Below are 22,051 nucleotides of genomic sequence, written 5' to 3'. Positions count from 1 at the left end.
GTTAGTTTATGAGATAAACAATTTTTCTTTTAAGAGCACAAATTTTACTTATTATTTACTTTCACCTTATTTGCCTGTACTAAAATGGGTTGTACAACAGTTCAAACTCTTTAATCTTCTTAACTGTGCTATTTATTATGAAGTTACAATAAGTGTTCAAAATGAGTACCATTAACTTCCATACAATGGTATAATCTATTTTGAAATGCCTCTCTGACATTGCTTAATACGGCTGGATTTAATTGTCGACATTCATTTTCTATCCTCTCTCGTAAATCATCCAGAGATTCTGGTTGGGTAGCATAAACTTTTGTTTTTAAATACCCCCATAAAAAGAAGTCTAGGGGTGTTAAATCCGGTGACCTAGGTGGCCACTCCATCATCTGCCCCCTTCTACCTATCCAACGAGCGGGGAATGTTTCGTTTAAAAATTGTCGGACAGGCATAGCATAGTGTGGGGGAGCTCCGTCTTGTTGAAATACCAGTAAATCTTCGGAAAGGTTATCATCATTTTCTATTATTGTTGTAATACGTGGGTCAACCCCTTCCCTGAGTAACTCAAGATATGATTCACCATTTAAATTTCCGTTGATGAAGAAAGGTCCGACAATGTGGTCACCTAGGATACCACACCAAACGTTTAACTTTTGGGGATGTTGTGTATGGAATTCACGCATAATATGTGGATCACTTTCAGCCCAATATCTACAATTATGCCTACTTACTAAGCCATTTAATGACCAAGAGCATTCATCAGAAAAGCAAATATTGTTTAACAATTGTGGATTGTTATTGATAATTTGCGTCATTGATTCGCAAAACTCTAGACGACGATCAAAATCATCTTCATTCAACTCGTGCACTAACTTAACTTTGTATGGGTGGTACTTGAATTTATGTAGAACTCGGAAAACTGTAGAAGATGAAACACCGATCGCTCTACTTATTGTTGACAACGATTGGGGTTGTTGAGCCTCTAAGCTGACTTGCCCTAAAATTGCCACTTGGATTGCTTCGTTATTTACGAGTCCCTCTCGCTTATGCACTTTATTGCAAACAGACCCTGTTGTGGTAAATTTCTCCATCAGTTGAATTACATACTTATGAGTTGCATGTCTTCCGTCATGTAATTCGTTAAATATTCTAGCAGCAGCTCTTGCACAATTATTATTTTGGTAGTATAAACCTACAATTTCAATTCTTTCTTGCAAAGAGTAAACCATTTCAGAGAAACAAAATAAATAATATATCAAATTACACTATCAATAGTGACTACAAATTCTAGTTGACAATGTCAAACTTTAATAAAAAGTAGAGTTTTTTGTTGTTTGGATTTTTTAAGTAGAATAAATAGCACAGTTAAAAAGATTAAAGAGTTTGAACTGTTGTACAACCCATTTTAGTACAGGCAAATAAGGTGAAAGTAAATAATAAGTAAAATTTGTGCTCTTAAAAGAAAAATTGTTTATCTCATAAACTAACCACTTTAACCTACAAGTATTATACATTTTTGAAATCAGCTCAAAGAGGAGCATCCAAATTTTACATAAAAAATATGAAAAGTAATTTAAAAAAATAAAGGGGATGCTGCTAGGGGTGAGGGGGTGGCTTTTCCAGTAAGTTTAAATAAGCCATAATGCTTGCCCCTTCCAACATAAATTGACGTGTTTTTGGATTTTTTCTAAATACCAGTATTACAAAAGTTATTAAAGGTGGATACTTTTATCTGAAAAGCACTGTATATATTTGTCTTAGTGGAATCCTCATTGCATCGAGGTATTTAGGACTTCCTTGATACCTCTTAGATACTACAATTGTCGATTATCTTTATGAGTTATTTGAGAAGTAAATAGGGTACAAACCATTCAATTGATTACGGTTTTCATAGAAAATAAGAGCTAATTGATCAATTTAGGAACTGCATTTACTGCAAATGTAATATATGATGATGAAATTTGGTCATTAGTATTTGGTATGTATTACCAGATCAAAAAACATGCTCACAAATAGAACAGAAAAAAACAGACATTCGTACGATATGTCAGAATTTACAGAGGACTTTGATTACTTCATGGTTATGGCAAAAATAAAAAAAAAAGCTTGCAAACTGAACCAGCAATCATTTGGTTGGATAAAATATCTACAAGAAAAAAATATCATAGATCACATCAACGACATGTGTAAAAAATATATGCCAAAGGATTTTTTGATATCCGAGCAGACTCACCATTATAATGATATTGCTAAATCTAATTGCTACCTGAACCGGAATTACGCTTAAGTATAGGGGGGCCAAGACCGTTGACAGAAGCTTCAAAATATTGACTAAAAGACCGTGAAACGTCGGTTAGTTCAGTTTAGAAGATGCGAAGCTAACTATATTTTTTCATGCGAGACGCATGAAGCTGATTTTTTGAAAATTATTATTAAAATCTTGAGAAAAGAAAGTGAAGACGCGCCCCGGATCGTTACGATCGACCTTAAAAAAAATTCGTAGGCACCGACACTTTTGAACAAGAAGAAACTTGGTCAGAATGGAATTTCTAGAAGTGGACGTTGAAAAACTATTTTCAACCATCAATCAAGAGCTGATTGACGGTGAGATAAAATTTTTAGTATATACGCGAACTTTCGAACGCGTTTTCCCGAAACGGTCACCAATAAATTTCAGAATCTATTGGACCGATCTTTCTCAAATTTATACAGCATCTTTAAATCAACAAATATGACTACGACATTAGAGCAGCGTTTTTAGTTAATTTAACTTTGTTTGTCCATTTTCTTGTACCCTATTTTGTGAATACCATATTTTTTTATTCGTGCGGTTAATTTATAAACACCGTCTCTTACATTGTCAATTTATTTACACACTATAAAATACACTTAACTTATAATAATTTACTTACATAATTTCTGCGATTACTTTCATCAATTCATTCTTTTCACTACGACTTTTTACTTAAAACTAACTAACAGCTTACATTACAATAAATAAATAGAGATTCCTGGAAATTATTCTAAAGAAACAATGTAAATGAACCGCTTGCTATAAAAAATTGTTTACACTCAAACATCAAACGAATTCCGCCATGTACGCCTTCACCAAACTTTAAAACCAAAAGACAGAAGACACTTGAGTCAATTGGAAATTGATCCAAAATTATTCGCAGGGGCTGGAATTATCAGAATATGATCCAAGTGCGGGAGTCGACTTGTTCACTATACTAAATTAGTGGAAATTGAACATTTGAATATGGTAAAAATTCTCAGTGCAGTCCAAAGGAAGCGTCGACTAAAATGTTGAGAGAGAGTTTTGGAGCTTCAGCCCAACAACCAAAAAGTATAATTCGATTATTTGTAACGGGTAATCAAACTATTGTCTTTTACCATGATCTGATTTGACAGTCACCATATAGTCCTTATCTGGCCCTATCAGACTATTTTTCGTTCTGAAAACTGTAATGAAATAAAAGGATAATATAATCACAGTTATTTGTCTTTGATTTTTTTCTTTATGTTAGGTTAAGAACTCCTGGACCTCACTAAGTATATTGTGAAAAAATAGTATAGAATCAGTTTTTTTGACAATCAAAGTATACAGAGGATAGTTTAATAGTCTCAACTATTTTTTTTAAACTTATTCGTTTAGCAAATCTCGTTTCTGATCTTTCGTTGTGAGGAGGTCAAACTGTGACGGTTGAATAGGCATTGATTACACAATTGAACGAATATTCAGTGAACAGATGAAGAAGAAAGTTCCGGGAAACCCTCATTTATGAAAAAAGTTTTCGGGTAACGCCATTAAGTCATTTTTTCAATCTATAAGCAAATCGAAGTTTAGAGTTTGTTTTAGAAACTTTTAAACCGGAAAGGTATTTATTGAAAGATAATACCGCAGAGAAGTTATCAAAAAGTTTTTATGCGATTGGTCGAAACGAACCACTTTGGTTTACGTCAACTTTCCCACTGGAATTTCAAATTATTGAATTTTATTGTTGAAATTTTTTTCTTGATTGTATTTACACTTTTTTAAATCGTTTTTTGATGTAAAATCGAATGGAACTGAAAATTGAACTAAAATACTTGAATTCTGTTAAATTTTTAATATTGCTGCATTAAATAAGTTTTGATAATATATCATTAAAAACGATGTTACCAAGAGTTATTGTCGAACAGAATAAATCAATAAATCATAAAAGTTGATGATTAATAATTTTTAAAGCTTAGTTGGGATTTCTGAAATCGTTGGCGGTATAGGTAAACAGTTTACCTTCAGTCTCTGAAGACGATAACTTGGTTATCGAAACGTTCTTCCTGCTCTTCGCTCCTCTCCAGGTGACTCTGGAGGAAGAAGAAAATAGGTTAAAAACCAAAATTGGTGAAGTTAGACAACAGTTAAAATATTTAAGGCTCTGAATTAGTTCAAAATTAAAGATACTGATATATAACAGTTGAGGTGAAGAAAATGTCTTGACTAGCGATGTCATATATTGTTAATTAGAGTATTTCCTTGTATTTTCCTCTGGTTACTTCAATTTTCTCTTTAACCAAGTCTAAATAAGTATTGTCTTATATACCTATAAATTACTCTCGATAAATAGTTTAATCCTAAGCTGTTTTATTTTAATGAAGAGGTATTTCCTCCAAGAAAGTCTCCCATCCAAAATGATTCAAGAATATCTGACTTCCTCCCTTTATGAAATTTTTTGTGAGTTTATTATAACGGAGCCTGTCGAGATTTGTTTGAAAGATTGGTGATACAGTTTAGAAATTGTGGCTTGAAACTAATGAGGCTGTATCGGCTGTATATGAAGTTATATAGAGCTGATCATATTGCACCCAATATTTTTATACAGCAAAAGGTTTTCTACAAGTTCAAAATAATTTTCTGATTTTTGATTCTCGAGAAAATTTGCATCACAGAGACTGAAGCTATCCAAGCATTTATATCTAGCTCAATTATGAAATCTCTAAATTAATTGTGAACTGTCTAATTTACAAAAATATCGGCTTTAAATTTTCCCATAGTGAACTGGAGAACTTTTTGGTTGATATTAGGAATGAAGTTCCCTTCTTCATCTAGTGAATTCAGGACTATATTTTTTTGTTCAATGCTTCATATTTTTTCTCAAACGTCAGTTTTTTCTTACCAAATTCTCTTGTTTAGCTCTACATAATCCAGCATATTAATTTCCATCATATAATACACTTTAGACTACGTTTGTAGCCCATTTGAATTAACAATTTTGATATCCGAACAAAAGCCATATTAAAATTTCTTGTGAGGGCCTGATAAGAACCTTATCAGATAATTTCGCAAACTGGTAAGATATAGGATAACCTCACAAGGACATAAACTGGAATTCCTGTATAACGTTGATGTACACTCACAATTACACTGTCTGACGCGCGTTTCGATAACCGAGTTATCATCTTCAGAAACTGTTTTATTGGTAAAACTGTTTCTGAAGACGATAACTTGGTGATCGAAACGCGCGTCAAACATTGTAATTGTGAGTATTGGTGTAATGTATAAGGACTTGATAAGGATGTAACAATAGTGTAGTCCTGATCAGTTTTACATTATATGGTCCTTTATTTCAATGTTTCTTTCCATATTTCTGATAAATTTACATCACATGAATAAGTGTGTATAATTGATTAAAAACTGTAGGTTTAGTCATATTTTTTATATAAAAAAAACTTGATTTACTATTATATCATAGAAATAACTTGCGAACACATTTCGAACACAACCTTTTTACTGTCAAATAAATTATTAGCAGCGACATTTGACAATAGAAATGTCAAACAACAGATCAATGAAAAAGAACGTTCGTTAGATCGGAACGCTTCCGGTATTCCGGTATTCAGTATTTATATACTAATTATCTTTATTAAACAAGTTCTATTTGAGCAAATATTTAGATCTGGTTTAGATTAATAACAACTTTTCTTTATATTATTGATGAACTATCTCACTTGGATATCCAATTCAACAGTTAAACTAATGAGCATATTCTAAAAATAAAATGAGACTACTGTTATATGGAAATTCATACAGGTACCAATTAGATGGTTTCAAATGATTCAAATATTTGGAAGGAATTGACTTATATCCAAATTTCTTGAGAAAATATTATTTAGCCTAAAGATAGATCAATATATTTCCAAACGGATCATCCTAATGTGATCCTAGTGTAAATCTCGTCAGGATCACTTAGTAATAAACAGTTTTTATTTTAGTAAGCTGTGTCAAGAAAATGAGAAAAACTCCTTTGGACGAACAACGACGTGATTCTTCATTTCTTTCACGATAAGAACTTATTTTAGTTTGTGAAGTAGTTGTTTCTAATTTTAATAATTCACATTATAAACAATTAGGTTTTTAGGTTGCATGTATATAATTTTATTATAATATATCATTTTCAAATTTGCAGCTGTACTATGAATTTATAAAATGAATAAAATATTATTGCGGTGATTTTCACTGTCATATATAGGTGGGTTGTACATGGGAGATTACTTTGAAATATATTGACAAATAGCTGGCATGGAAATAATAGCAAAATGGCAAATGTGTGTATTTAGTTTCCGAAAGAGTAATTTGTGAGTCTTTATTTCCGACAGGTGCACATTTTTGAACGAGAACTACGGAAATCCCGCAAAATTAAAATTATTGATTTTAAAATATATAACTTCCACCATTTATCATTAGGAATATCTTCGCAATCAAACCAATGTAATGATTTGACATAAATACTGAATAATAATGTCACGACTGGGGAATTAATTGAGAAAACACTAGAAAATATATTAAAAGATATTAAAATTAAATATATTATTATTATATAATTAAATATATTAAAAAACTATCTGTAAAGCAATTTGTGAAAAATGTTTGGATTGTCAAAAATAGTGGTTAAGCCAATGCAAAAGGTGATTAAATACCTGCAGATGTAATGGAAGTAGGAAAAGAAGAAATCAAATAAAAATCGTTAATCTTGTCATCATAGAGAATAGCCACCTTTTTGAACTCTCCAAATACATCTTTTGCAGTGAATCACTACGCTTTGTTTACTTTCCAGCCTGTTACATCTTATTTTTCGTTTTCCTCACTATCCAGCTCTCCTACTTTCTCTCTTCCACTATTGATCTCCAGTTCCTTACATATTCTACTGCACTATTTATTGTTTTCAATATGCTTAGTCGTTCTTCACTCCGTTACCTCAGAACTTTCGGATATCTTCTTCGTATATTTATGTTCAAACCATGTAAACTTTTAGATCTTTATCGCTGCTATCTCTATATTATTTTTCAATTCATTCTTGATCTCGTGATTCATTAATCTTTTTAGGTATTCTTCATCGGTCTTGACAAATCCCATTATATTTTTCAAAATCTTTTTCTACAATATTCGAATATACTTTTCGTCCTTCCGCGATTAGCTCATGGTTTTGGGGTTTTGGCTTCATATTCAATTCTTGTTCTGTATATTATCTGCTTTAATTTCACACTCAGATCTTTACTCCTCAGTACACTCTATTTGCTGTTGGGATTCTCTCTTATTGTCACACCCAAATACTTGAAATCTATAACTTTTTAGAATTGGTATCCTCCAGGAATCATCTGTTGGCAAATGTACTACATTCACTACATTAGCATATCCTTCTAAATGTGTATTGTTTCGACAATTTCTGGTGGTTTACTTTCTTAGTCTCCCCTCGTTTGATCATTCAAAAAATTCTGCAAACTTCGAAATAAATGGTAATCAGATGGTATCAGATCAGGATTCTATGAGGGATGTGGTATCACTTCCCAGCCAAACTCCAATAATTGTCCACGAATTACCAAAGATGTGTGATTTGAAAATTCTGGTTGTTTTTCTTTGATTGCTTCATCCAGTTCCATTAATTGTTCACAGTAAACATCGGAATTGATCCTTCGGCTCCTTGGAAGCAGCTCAGAAAACACAACACCTTTGTAATCGCACCAAACTGACAGCATGAGGTTTTTTGTTGTTTTTCAGCTTTCGATGTGGTTTGTTCTAGTTCATCGTATTTGCTCCATGATATTAAACATTGGATTTTAATACCACTATGTCTTCTTGCCTCAGACTTTTCCTTATCCTGAATACTACAACGATTTTTCATATCATAATTATATTAATCTCGTAATCATTCATATTTTGCTTTATTAATTAATTACTCGCATCTTTCAATCTCTTCGGATCAAATTTCATTCACCCTTGGAGCATATATCTAAGTTTTTTTGATATTGGTACCCTCCAGGAATCATTTATTCGCTACCAACATGTACTTCACTACATTAGAATATTCTATCTGCGTACTATTTCGAAAAATTCTGCTGGTTTACTTTCATAGTCTCTCCTCATTTGACTATTCAAAAGATATTGCAAGCTTCGAAATAAATAGTAATCACATGGTACCAGATTAGGATTGTATGGGGCATGTGGCATCACTTCCCAGCCAAGCTCCAATAGTTTCCCACGAGTTACCAAAGATTTGTGATGCCTTGCATTATCATAGTGAAGCACTAAACCTGTTTTTATTTGATTGCTTCATCCAGTTTCATTAATTGATGACAGTAAACATCAGAATTGATCCTTTGGTTCCTCGGAAGCAGCTCAGAAAACCCAACAACTTTTTTTGTTGTTCTTCAGATTTCGATGTGGTTTGTGCTGGTTCATCGTATTTGCTCCGTGATATTAAACCTTGGGTTTCCATACCATTAAGTCTCCTTGTCTCAGACCTTTCCCTATCTTGAATACTACCACGATTTTCCGTATCATCGTTATTATTCTCGTAAGCATTCATATTTTGCTTTATTAATTAATAACTGACATCTTTCAAGCTGTTCGATTAAATTTCATTTATCCTTGGAACATACAATCTGTATCATAGTTTTTTTTTGGTTTCTCACAGTTAATTTCCCTTTATGATTACTGGCCTAGCAACGGAAAATGCGCGATTGCTTTTCCGATTTTCACGAAAAGCGTTTCGTTCGTAGGATCAAGCTCGGGGGCATTTGGAAGTTAATTGTACCGCCCGGGGCAGCGATATAAACTTTCAAGTTTAAAGGAAATACACGTCTGCCCGCCGTTCGCTTATCTCTTGACTCGCTAAAATATTCCACCTGGTCGAGTTTCTAACTTTTAGTGATATTAGGCATTCGCGATAATGCTTGCTTCTGGCATTTCAAAGGCGATTTGTTAGCTACTGAGCTTAAGCTGAGAAAAAATTGTTATATATAGTATTTACTTATGTTTTAGAAATTATAACAGTAACGAAATACAACTATCATTACATGGCATGGAATATGCTGGGTGTCATCTTAAGCGCGTAGAAACTGATATGATTAACAGAGTACGTTCCATTAACATAATTATTGAAGATATAGAAGGACTTCATACTTAATAACATAAGTTGAGAAGAATATTTGTAAATATACTAAAATTTCAGCCATTTTGAACGCTTAGTTTGTGCCTGACAAGTGAATTAGATGCTTTATACAAAGACATTGCAACATCAGTACAGTCAGTCTCTTATTTCAGTGATAACCACCTCATTCACTAGATCTAGTCACTAGCGATTATCTTAAGGCTATGTATTATTCGATAAGTTTCTATTGGATTGAGGTGATATCATGAAAGACGAATGCGCATTTTGGACTTGGATAGTTAACGCTGGATATAAAAATGGTTCATTTTCAGAATTGGAGAAATATTAAGTATTTTATCTTTGAAATTATAGCGATCGATTTACCTACGTTCATATTAGATGTAGGTGAAGTCATGAACATATTGGAAACAGATGATTTTTGATGAGGATGACCACTCACTATTTCTATATAATGTTCATCGTTGGAATCAGTACAGAGACACAGACTCTTTATTAGACAAGTGCTCAGCGTTTTACGTCCAGAATATACTCAAAAGGTTGATGTTTCGACCATATTATAGGATCTTTTTCATTAATTTCATTAAGGGCAATGTGAAAGGCGATCATCATTTGAGATTGCTTCAAATTTATATCTTGATACAGGAAATAATCAAACTCCATTAAGATGAGATGAAGAACAACCACATCACCATCGCAATGACATGATCTTATAATATAATTTTGAGATATGGCAACACTGAAGTAAATATGTTAATTATGACATTTGGCATCTTGCCTCAGGACTCAAAACTGTTTTTGTGTTTTTGCACTCCATATGGGATGTGGAGGGAAAAATAATAAAAAGATATATTTCGAATAAAAAAAGATGTTTGTTGTGTGTTGAAGTGATATAGAAAAATTGCTATTGAGCTGTTATTTGGTACAGAAATAGTAAAGGCTTATATTTTTATGAAATAATAACATAAAAGCATATAGCAATTACCGATTCTCAAATCAGTATAGCAAAGAAGTTACTGATGAAAAAAACTACGAATATTGCTGATTAAGACACATCGAAACCAAAAAACCCATTGCCTTGTGAAGAAATAAAGTCCAAGTTACAAAGTGAGAAGAGATTGTGTAGAGTACAGAAAAAAATTATAAAATACAAAGGACCAAGTGTAAATTAATGTTTCAAGGATCCAGGATGGTTCAACCCAACTATAAAACACGTTTTAGTATGGTCTCATGGATCGCGGAGAAGGTTCGAATTAAAATACGTCGTGTGGTTCAAAGGACCGCTCTGGGTTGTGGGGAAAGTGTAGTTGCAGGCCTATGGACCGCACTGGAGCTCAATGTGTTAAAAGGTTCACCTTGGTCAGAAAAAGGGAAAAAATCCTTCGATGAATTTATATGACTTTGTGGATTAAACCAACAGCAGTGTACCTTTCAATTTAAATGCCTTGAAAAACGTATAACACCTGTGAGTCGATCATTAGGCCAGGTATTCAAGGATTTCCCCTCCGAATTCTTTATTGCAGATTTATTTGAAATTTTGACAGATTTTAGGTGTGTATCCAAAAAGCGAGATCAACTTGGTGCCGAAGTGTGCAACCACGCGCTGATGGAGGAAAAGTTTTCGCCAAAAATAGCCCCGGAAATCGAAAAATCAGCAAAATTAAAATTATAAAAAAAAATTTCGTCAGATCAATAGTTTTTGAGTTATTCGCAATTGAAAAATACGATTTTTCGTCATTGAAACCGCATTTTTCAATAGTTTTTTACGTATAACTCTGTAATGATGTATTTTATCGAAAAAAGTGTTATGAACAAAAATAAAGCAAAGAAATTAAGTTAAGATCTCAATGTTCTACATAAAGCAAGTTATAGATACTTGAATAGCTTTTGTTTCACGTATCTACAGATACAAAAAAACACAAACAATCAAATTGAAGCATTTTTTATGAAGATTATTTTCTTTTTTATTTTTTTTTTTGGCATGATAATTGACGAAGTTATAACCAAATTAATTTGTCACTGTAGTGCGAGGATTGCCTATCCACAGCCTTCGACCCTTAATTAATAAAATATGGAGAGGCTTAAGCCCTTCTAGCATATATAGACTTGTAGCCCTAAAAATTACCTTCAGGGCAGTTTTTTGTAGTATTTCGTAGGATGTGATAGCTTCAAAATTAATGGAGTTACATAAAAATTAAAATTTGTAATTTTTTTTGTGAATTAATAGGATATGAAAAATTTTGGCGCACGGATTTTTTCTGTATATATATATATATATATATATATATATATATATATACAACGATATCTCCGATGACGAAGCATAAATTTATCTTTGTTTTCATTTTTTTTTCATTAACTCTAAATATTTTTATTAATAGAAATATTATTTTTTTACGGCAGAAAATGAATTTTCATTAATGAAAAATGTGTAATCGAAAGATTAAATGTCTTTTACACTAGTTTTTATTGTATTTTTTTATCAAAGGGTTGGTTCTCAAGGGTTGACAGTGTATAGACAACTAAAAAATTACTTCAAGTAGAGACAAGAAACTTTAATACCAAAAAGAATGCAAAATCTAAAAGTCATTAGATTTATATTTATTTCATTCTCTGCAAAGGGGTGGTTTTATGGGTTGAATAATAAAAATCAATAACCAATCAAATTTTATTGAAATGTTATGAAATTTTCACAGTAAAAATGAAATTTTAATGTTTTAAATGATTAAAAGGTTTTTTTTATATATTATTTTCATCAGAAGGGTAGTTTTTAGAGATTTTTGAGGGTTGATATTTCAAAATATATGAATTTTCTCTTATACCATATGTTGACATATTTAGGCTGCATAAGCGGAAAACATTTGAATTGAAAAAAAGTAGGAAAAACTGTAATGTTGGTATTTTTCGATAAGGGGTGGTTTCCACTCCTTAAAAATAATTTGCACAACTTGCGACCATGTAGATCTTGATATCTAGGGTAATATGAGCTTAATTCTAAATTTTCAGGAAAATCGGAGCTGTATTAAAAAATTCGGAGGTTTGACAATATTTTGAGCTTGAATGCCTGCACTACATCCCTTATATATCAAGATGGCAGGATATCTTTATTTGAAATTAAGATATTGCCAAGACGTTGACAAAGACCTGATATTCATAATTTCTTTGTTTGCAGCATTGAACTTAAAAGTCGTATTATCCTAATTTGAAAAATTGCAGTTTCTATCTGTAGTTTGAATTTATTCGATTCGATTTATAATTCGAGATTGACATATTCCGAGATTTCTCATAAATATGTATAATAAGGGGGCATCTATTCAAACTAATTTTTTTTAATATAATAAACCGCTCAGATTAAAACCAGATAATAACAAAACTTTTTGAAAATTTTTACTTAATCCATGGAGACGTTTTCGATTGAAATAATTGGACACATGACACCTGGGACACATTGTATACACCCACGTAAGACAGATTTATATTTATTTTTTATTTGTACTCATACTGTAGATATTTAAGTCACGCTTTGTTTAATATTGTTATGTATTTAAAAAACCAGGTAATTGAGGTAAATTACTGAATATTATTGAAAATATATTTTATAATATAACATCCAGTATTTATTGACTAAATGAAGTATCAGAAGCTTTGATTGGCGACTGTGAAATTTTAATATTAATACATAGTACAAATATTTAAGTGTAATTCAAAATTGCTTATACGAAATAAACCAGAGAATTGTAGAGCTAATATAAGCTCTGTGGAAATATGAGCCGTTCAGTCACTTGTGACTTCCCAAAGGACCCTTTTCAGGATTTTAATGAGTCAACGAGACTACCTAGAGATTGACTGTGAAACCGTCTTCAGGGGATAACTTTTGAATTTCGTTACTAGTTCGTGGATCCTTAACAACTCTCAGTCGTCTGATTGTGAGTTCATATGAGACATCTAAAATAGTCCTTGATGTTGATTGGATGATATTAAATTAACAGAGGGGAAATATTTGAATATTTTGCTGATTTGGAAAGTACAAATAGCAAAATAAACATTTTTAAGTTGTTTAATCGTTTTTTGCTAAGAGATTAATACAGAATGAGTAAAAAAACTTCACGGCAATTTTTTGGATTATTTTTATTCTTAATATGACTAACTTAAGTTTAAAGGATTTCGAAATTCGAAGTTATGATTTTCCAAAGTAGATTAGGTACTAAAATCCATGTAAAACTCTTAATGAATTCGTAATAAGTTATATTATGTACTCGGATTACCTTTTCGTTTACCTGAAATATTCTCGTATCGAGTTGGCGCATCCTTATATTATCAACGAATTGAAAATCGTGTCGATTTGTAGCGCGCCTATTTGAAACTTGATATTTCTGACATTAAGAAAACGTATTTTGAAGAAGACAATCAATTTTATTTTCAAAAATCAAAATAAATACTTCAATAGTAGTGGATTATTTCCTGTGGCCCACAAATCACCGTGATTAAATCTATTTAAAACAATTTACAATCAATGAATTTATATTTTTTATAGGGAAAATACTCACCAGATACCACAGTTTATTATTCAACAAAAGCTGATTTGCGATTTCCATGAAAATTTCTTATGAATCGCCGTTTTATTACTTTCACTCGCGTGCTGAAGTCCTGATAAAATCGTGATTTTCACCATGATATCATTTTCGAAATGAGGCTTGGTCAGTTACCGACTTTATCAGTTTTTAGGTCAGGTAGAGAGAAAAAACGGCAACGTAGTTTTTCAATGGAGGTTATAAACCAACAGGTAAAAATTTCTACCGATAACAATGTCAGGTTTTCCATAGCAAACTTTAATTGTGTTTCTTTGTTTCAAGAACCAGTTATTTCTTAATAATGTTGTTGAGTAGATAAAACGTCACTTTATATTCTTGTTTGGACTTTAATTTCGACAAAAATGTCAGGTAAGCGATAGGATTTTATAAATACGACGAACCGTAAACTTTTCTACACTAAATTATGGATTTTAAAATTAAGTATCCTGTTTAGAGATACGGCTAAATTTAGTAACTCGGTTAACTTTCTAGATTATGAAATTGGAAATGATCCAATTATTACAATTCACAATTATATTCAACAACAAAAAAATATTTTGATAAGATTGTTCACAAAAATTAGAGCGAGAATTTTATGACTGTCATTTTAAGCCAATCAGATACTTTAACTTTGACAGGTTGCTATAAAAACAATTTTCTTGGTAGCGACACTTAACTACAAAGTGATAACTAACCTATATTGATAGCTGACATATGCGAATATTATAATAGTAGAGGCATACTTAATTCATCGAAACACCACATATTGATTCGAAATAAAAACTTATTAATAGATAAAAAAATCTATTTTTTATTATTTATAATTGAATTTGTCTCTGTAAATGATTGCTCAGCCTAGGGTCTCGGAAAATTGTTAAAAATTTCGCTCCTAAACAAAATTTTAGATATAACATAACAGCAATACATAAAGTGTTCAACACCTTATATGAGACAGCTCAATGCTCTAAACAGTAGTTGTTCCAACACTAAGAAACCAAAGCCAATCCCAAAACAAAAAATGTGAAGACTCATATCTTGAAAATATTCCTAAAAATCTTACAATGAAGAAGTTCTAATATTTAATACTAAAATTTTTATCCAATAGTAGATCGGAAAGAAGCTTGGTCCTTTTGCAAACGGTCCTTGTTAAGACCCCACAGGATTAAATCACAGAGTGTTAGGTCACTTGACCGTGAAGAAGCTCCATGAAGAAGATGCACCTGACGTAGATCAGAAGACCATTCGATGCATTGAAAACTTATATTGTATCCAAAGAGTATAAATAAAACTGTCCTATACAATAAAAATCAACAATGGAGTAAGAATTTGAATATTAGAAATGGAGTTATGGATTTTAGTAATTCAAAAACAACAAAACCACTCTGAAATTAATAGTGCATCCTCTCAACACAAATAGTAACGAAATCTTAAATTTAGCCATTTGAAATTGAAACTGGTCTCTACAAATCAATTGATCGATCTAAAAAGTAAAGTTTTGTGAAATGAAAAATTTACAGGGTTGAAAATCAAATTAGTAGAGTAAGAAGCCCATAAATATATAGTTTGATTACCAAAATCTGATTTAACAAATAACAAGGTTTCAAAAATCTGATTATCATTGAATTACCGTCATTACTGCATAAGTGATATTTTTCTTACTTAGACAACAAGGCGTCAGAATCGTTTCTAGTAACTCATTTCTAACCCAGATTTTACTCCTTCAAACAGAATGGCAATTGTGTTAAAAAATTTCTAACTATATCTATAGGTAATAAAGGTTTCTCTACATTTTTTTCATTTTATTTACTTACGTATAACTGGGAATGTTCCTGAGTACCTCTGAAACAAAGAAAATTGACCATTAATTCAACAACCACTGGGCTATCTTATTTAGTCCGGTCAATTTATACATAAAAATAGTGGTCAAGTATCAATAATTACTGGAAAGTCAAATATTGATGGAGAGATGACGTTTAATATTACAAATGAAGTTTTAAAAATCCCCATCAATCCTATGTGTGCTGCAAAAGTTATTCGAGGTCAAAGGTCGAAATTTTTTGAATTTTATCAAAAACAATCTCAAACCAAAGTTCCTAACAAGTTCAAACATTGCTAGACAATCAACCGAATACACAACACTAGGGTTGGAAATTGATTAATAATACTCTGGAACTTATTAACATTTTACTCCCAACTGCTCCAGAAAAACTCCTCAACACTGTTTTGCATTGCAAATGTTTACCAATTGCCAAGATCAGTCTTATCCCAATGTCCAATTGAGTACAATAGAGAAAGATTTCTGTGATTTTATTGAAGAGACCAATGACTCAGCCACATTTGAACAATTTATGAACAACCATCAAGAGGAAGAGGAAGAAATCAAAGAAGTTATTACAGTTGAAGTAGACTGTTAAGAGTATGAATCCTATTTCAATATATAAAGAAATCAAAACAATAATCAATAGCAATATCAAAAGGTAATATCAAGAACTTGACAGGTAGTGATCCCTTAAATTATCTTAAAATTGTTTGAGGAAAACTCAAAAAACCTCAAAATTCGACCTCGTATAACTTTTGTAGCACACATAGGATCGACGGGGATTTTTAAATTGTATTGGTAAATCCCACCTCTCCATCAATATAAGGCTTTCCGGGAATTTTTTTTATTTCAAGTGTCTATATTGACCGGACTAATTAGTTGACCAACGCAACAACAAAATTAAGATAAAAAAAATGCTTTTTAGATATCTCTGTCTTTGGACAAAAGTACTGAGTTCCCATCACATCATATCTTCTAAATTTTTCCGGGAACATCAAATATAGATGAATAATAAGGTTTTTATTACAATGCATTAATGAAAAATCAATGTATTGCGGGTCGAACCTTCGATTTAATCAGCAAGGGCAATTGCGTTTTATTTTAAGCCCAGTCAACGTTTAGCTTTTCTGTGTTTTCAATTGTGTAGCATCCAATTCACCGCTTTAATAATCCCCGCAAATTTTAAATAGGTTTCAAATCTGAGGACTGTAGAGAAAAATCAAAAAGCTGGATTTGCAATTTAGAGGGTGTTTCATAAGTAATATCGGTTTTCATATCTCAAAATTCCTACATCTCAAATCAAACATATCAATCATTTTCCACAATTTGAAAACTTAGTTAACTACCCTTTCATAATTTTCCCTTGTATAGCTTATTGTTTATCATCATTTACAATCCTGAATAGAGTGTTTCAATTTTCTAGTTCTGTGAATTCTCCGAGACAATCTTCCTTCATTTTGTTCAAGCAACAGCAAAGTTCGTTTCTTCAGTAATTGTCTGTTTCTTTATTTATTATTGTCAAAATGAATGAAAATTTAGAGAATAATTTCCAATTTAAATTCTCTTCTTATTCTTAATCTTTGTCTTTTTCTTCTTCTTTATAATCATCGTTATCAAACCTCTGCTGCAGAATTTCAAATTCCTCTTCATTATCATCTTCAACGACATTTGTCTTCAAGTCATTCGTGATTTCTGTATCAAAGGATTTATTATCATTAATATAAGTTTGATATGGTACAGCATTGAGACAAGATTGCCCATTACACTGGGCGCAAGCTGAAGAGCACTGTAACCCAGCTTTCCTGCATCCACATCTTTAGTCACCACCCGAGTATAATTTTTAAAGTTATATAAGAGATTTCAAATGAGATAGAGATTATGAGTGTGATTGATATGATAAATATCAGAATTATTAGAGAGAAAGATCGAATTGAATCTAAAAATTAATAGAAATTGATATTTATATACAGGGTGGGCCAGAAAGGCGTACGATTTTACAAACTCTTTTGCGTTTGAACGTTATGAGAGGGAGCTGCGCGGATGGTGGGGATTAGTAGCTCGGTTCTCAGAAATTTAGACATAAATCAGTGTCCCAAGGAAATTGTTATTCGATCGTGGATCAGAAAGTTCGAAGATACTGGATACTGGAAGATACCAAGATCGACAATAACAGAAGACACAGTTAGATCTTAATTTCAACGTAATCCTGGTCTATCGATCAACTTGGTATCCAGAACATTTTTGCCTCGCATTTTGTCGAAAGAACATGAAATTACACCAGTATAAAATTCAACTTGTGCAGAAATTACAGCCAAATGATTTGATTTTAAGACGAGCTCTTGTTGGAATATTCTGTTTTAGACGAAGCTCATTTTCACTTAAATGGTGATATCAATAGACAGAGTTGCCGTTACTGGGCTGCAGAGAACCCACGTGCAAAACATCAAAAGCCTTTGCATTTACCGAAAGTAACCGTTTGGGTTATCGTACCCTAATTCTTTCAAAATCAACAGGAACAATCTGTCACTGTGAATTCTGAACAAAACATATCCATGTTTACGGATTTTTTCCTTCAGCAATTGTAATAATTTGAAGCTTATAATCGTACAACATGTTTTCAACGTGATGGCGCGATATGTCATACTTTAATGTCCTTTTGGCGGTCGTAAACCAGAAGTTTACGTAGGGATACCTAAAAAGTAGAGTTTACTCCAATAACCCAGCCACGCTTAATCAGTTGAGGACCGAGAAGAAATAGCAGCAAAGTTTCTACTAATTTGAGATCTAGATTCGAGGAATATTTGCAACGCAATGGTGCACACCTGAATGACTATATTTAGTTTTTTTCTATTTATTTTTTCAAATTCGAAAAACTTTCTGGCCAATTATCAATAAATTATAATCTTAATATTACGAGTTCTAAATTGGGATTACCAGTTGAACTGAGATAATTTTCTGACCACGCGCTCTACGCCCTCTATGTCGAAGATATGAAAAAATAGTAAATACCAAAGTTGTAGAAAATTGATCTAATATATTGATAATAAATACAAATAGCTTAAACTCATAGAACACGAGATATTTGCAAAAAATGTATAGAAAAATCGATTTTTGTGACATACTTTAAAACTTGCGACCATACAATTATAAGTGAGTTTTGAGAATAGTTTCAGGATGCCAAAATATGAGTTTTTACGTGATAATATACTGGGTATGTCGAAAAGGGCAACAATTATCGTGGGAAATCAGTAACCAGTACAATAAGCAGATTATACACTGATTACGAAAAAGAAGAATAAAAATATAGTTATTGGGATATGCGTGATAACTTTTTAACAATTAAAAAGGATTTTCTTACCATTCTCGTAACCTAAAAAGCATAGATGAATTAATTCACTTGAATATTCAGATAAAATCACAATAAACAAGTTAAATGAGAGCAGAGCAGCAATTTATGGAACAAATTGTTGTAATTTAAACAAATTTCTACAAACGGCTATATCCGTGTTCAGTGACCATGTAAAAGAACAATTTACTTAAATATGATTAAATTAATGTTAATCATTACTGTAGACAATGAGATGAAGTGACTCTAAAACGATGTTTTATTTGGGAATTCAAGAGTCAAATTATAACTAGTGAATAAAAAATATGAATAATAATCTAGGATTTCTTCTATTTCTTATATCTTAGACTTTTTAATATGTTTATAACTTTTTGAACTGAGTGTTTCTTGATATCTAACTTAAAACCGTAGACTTGCTAAAAAACAAATCAGGCAGCTGAAGATATTTACGAATTATTCTCTTTATTCATTTCATGTAGAAGTGACATCAACTGACCTTCGAGAAGACCCAACTTCAACTTGCTGGACTATTTAATATGAAATGTGTATATTCAAACTTTTAAAAATTCAGTATGAGTTTTGTTAATCCGCTTGTGGTGAACTTTCTTTGATTGTAGTTAATGTATTCACTAAAGATGGCTCACAATATTTAAATATTAAATGGAAGAAAAGTTTTTCAGTGTGAGGTATGAGCAATCTCGAGAATTATTAACAAGAGGTTGAGCCCTTTTCCATCTATATCTAAAATGTAAATTAATCTCCTCAATAATTCACCGATTCATCCAACTGGAACCTAAAATTCTTGCTATAAAACGAACCAGGTTAAGAATTTGAATAGAAATTAATTACTCCACTGTTTTTTAATTACCCAACTCTCTACTTCTCTTCCTTATATTTTTCATGTTCATTTTTAGTATTTCTAGTAGTTTCCAACGACGTTATTTCCTCCTCCTCTCCTAAATAACAATATTAGAGTTTCTTTCCCATCAATCAGTTTGTGCAGAGCTTATTTTTGTAAGTTAATCAAATAAATATTGTGAAATTGTGAAAAAAAATCATTTTATCAAATAAGAACAAAAAAAATTGTATAAAAATCGTGTGTAAAGTAACTTTTTTTCACACTTAAGAATTGCGAAATCGTCTTACTCGTGAAAAAAAGTATTTTTCCTCACTCACTAAATCGAAGTTTACGTTTGCGAAGCCCCAAAATTTTTCCAAATCTTCTTTAATTATTGCAAAGAACACTTAACGAGGCACGTATTGAGAAAAAAGGTGTTGTCACGTAAGTATTTTTTATAACAACAAAAAGAAATCATAAAGTTCACGCTTGAGCGCTGACACGCATCGTTCGTTTTGATATCGAAGCCCCAAAACTTTTTTCAAATTCTCTTCAAATATCACAAGGACACTTAATTAGTAATCTTCTGTCAAAAAATTATGATGTATTTTTGACAATAATTAGTTGACATTCCTACCTAAATAATAATTTTTTTCTCTTTTTGGTGAATCCTTATGTAGCGTTTTTGGTATTTATTTACACTCTTTCTATTCGTGGGATGAATTTATGAACACGATATCTTAGTCCTTAATTTATTTATACACTCAACTTTAAATAATTAACTTATAAGTTCTAGCACAAAAAAACACAAGAAATAAATAAATAGACTTTCCTCGAAATTATTTATGAGAAATACTGTAAATAAACCGCCTGCTGTAATAAAAACGGTAGTTGTATCGTTTAACTCCTCAGAGCTCCGAACCAAACATTTAATGCTCGTGAAAATATGTTCGGGGCAAGGAGGCGGGTTGCGTGTTAAAAATTTGAACATTGGTTTACAATTTTTAACACCACCCTCCGTCCCGAAAAATATTTTCACAAACATAAATTAATTATTGAAAAGTAAGGTTCAGACATAATAAAAAAAGCATGTTCAATTATCACTTTTTTTAATTATTCAATAAATCATTTCTACAGTATACATTGCCAAAATTTCGTGAAAAAATGCCTTTATTCTTTCTTAATACGTAAAACTTAACCTATCCTAACCCAAAACCACCCCCCATCGACATTGAATGTTTGCAAGATAACAAAGTTTTAATGTTCAAACCTAAAAAACTATGTGATGATATCGTTTCCGCGCCCGTCATCGAAGGCGCGTCCCCCTTTTATAAAAACAGATTAAAGGCTCCACGCGAATTCCCATTGTAGCTGAACAAGGCCGGCTTAAGGACCTAATTCGCGAGCTAATTCATAACAGTACATTACTACAGAGCCATTTTAATATTTACTTCCTAAATAATTCGAAAAATCTTTTTCGATTCAACATAATTAGTTATTATTTCATTTCGTTAGTTTATACATACTATTAATTGCTCAAAATTGTTGGGTACACTAATCTGTCATCGTAAACCTCCTAATTATAAAAATATAACCATGGGAAAGAGAATATAATATATAAAAATAATTGATGTTATTTGCAAAACCTGCTTGATTAGTCGTACAGTTACAATTTATGGACGTCTACTTTTGGCATTAAAAGTCGTTATTAATAAATTACGAATTTCTCCAAATAATTATCAGCGTTCGAGATGGAGAATTAAACTAGATTATGATAATTATGGAATAATTTAACCTAATCAAATATTTGTTCCAAAATCCTGCAAATTCTGAATTCTGGAATATTTTTATGATTTTTTCTAAAATGCTTCATTTTTGAAGAACATTGTATCATAATATTTCTTCTAGAGGGAAAGGGTTCAATATATTTTAGTTACCATCTCCTGTGCAAAGAAGGACAAATTGTTTCTAAGGTAGTTTCTTCACGGTAGGACGTCAAACTATACAGGGAATTTTAAGCAAAAAAAAAATAAAAGCTAGAAGGACGTTATATATCAT

At 31.6% G+C, this 22,051-nt stretch overlaps 1 protein-coding gene across 3 annotated transcripts in view; it reads right to left on the bottom strand.

The window, feature by feature from the left end:
• Positions 1-22,051, bottom strand: part of LOC130895199 (irregular chiasm C-roughest protein-like) — a 201,851-nt gene that overhangs the window by 169,495 nt on the left and 10,305 nt on the right. Inside the window, exons 2-3 of one of the 3 annotated variants that reach the window (XM_057802385.1) lie at positions 15,802-15,829; positions 4,271-4,341 (exon numbers count right to left, since the gene is read on the bottom strand). The exons of 1 other annotated variant lie outside the window; for it this stretch is intronic. The gene's annotated coding sequence lies outside the window, so the exon portion shown is untranslated. The remainder of the gene's footprint in view (positions 1-4,270; positions 4,342-15,801; positions 15,830-22,051) is intronic. One more of the 3 variants, XM_057802384.1, reaches the window with a different exon arrangement.

This window comes from Diorhabda carinulata, chromosome 6 (assembly GCF_026250575.1).
Source record: "Diorhabda carinulata isolate Delta chromosome 6, icDioCari1.1, whole genome shotgun sequence".
Classification (NCBI taxonomy): domain Eukaryota; kingdom Metazoa; phylum Arthropoda; class Insecta; order Coleoptera; family Chrysomelidae; genus Diorhabda; species Diorhabda carinulata.
Note: the sequence above shows the minus strand (reverse complement) of the source record. Positions and strands in the feature narration are given on the sequence as shown.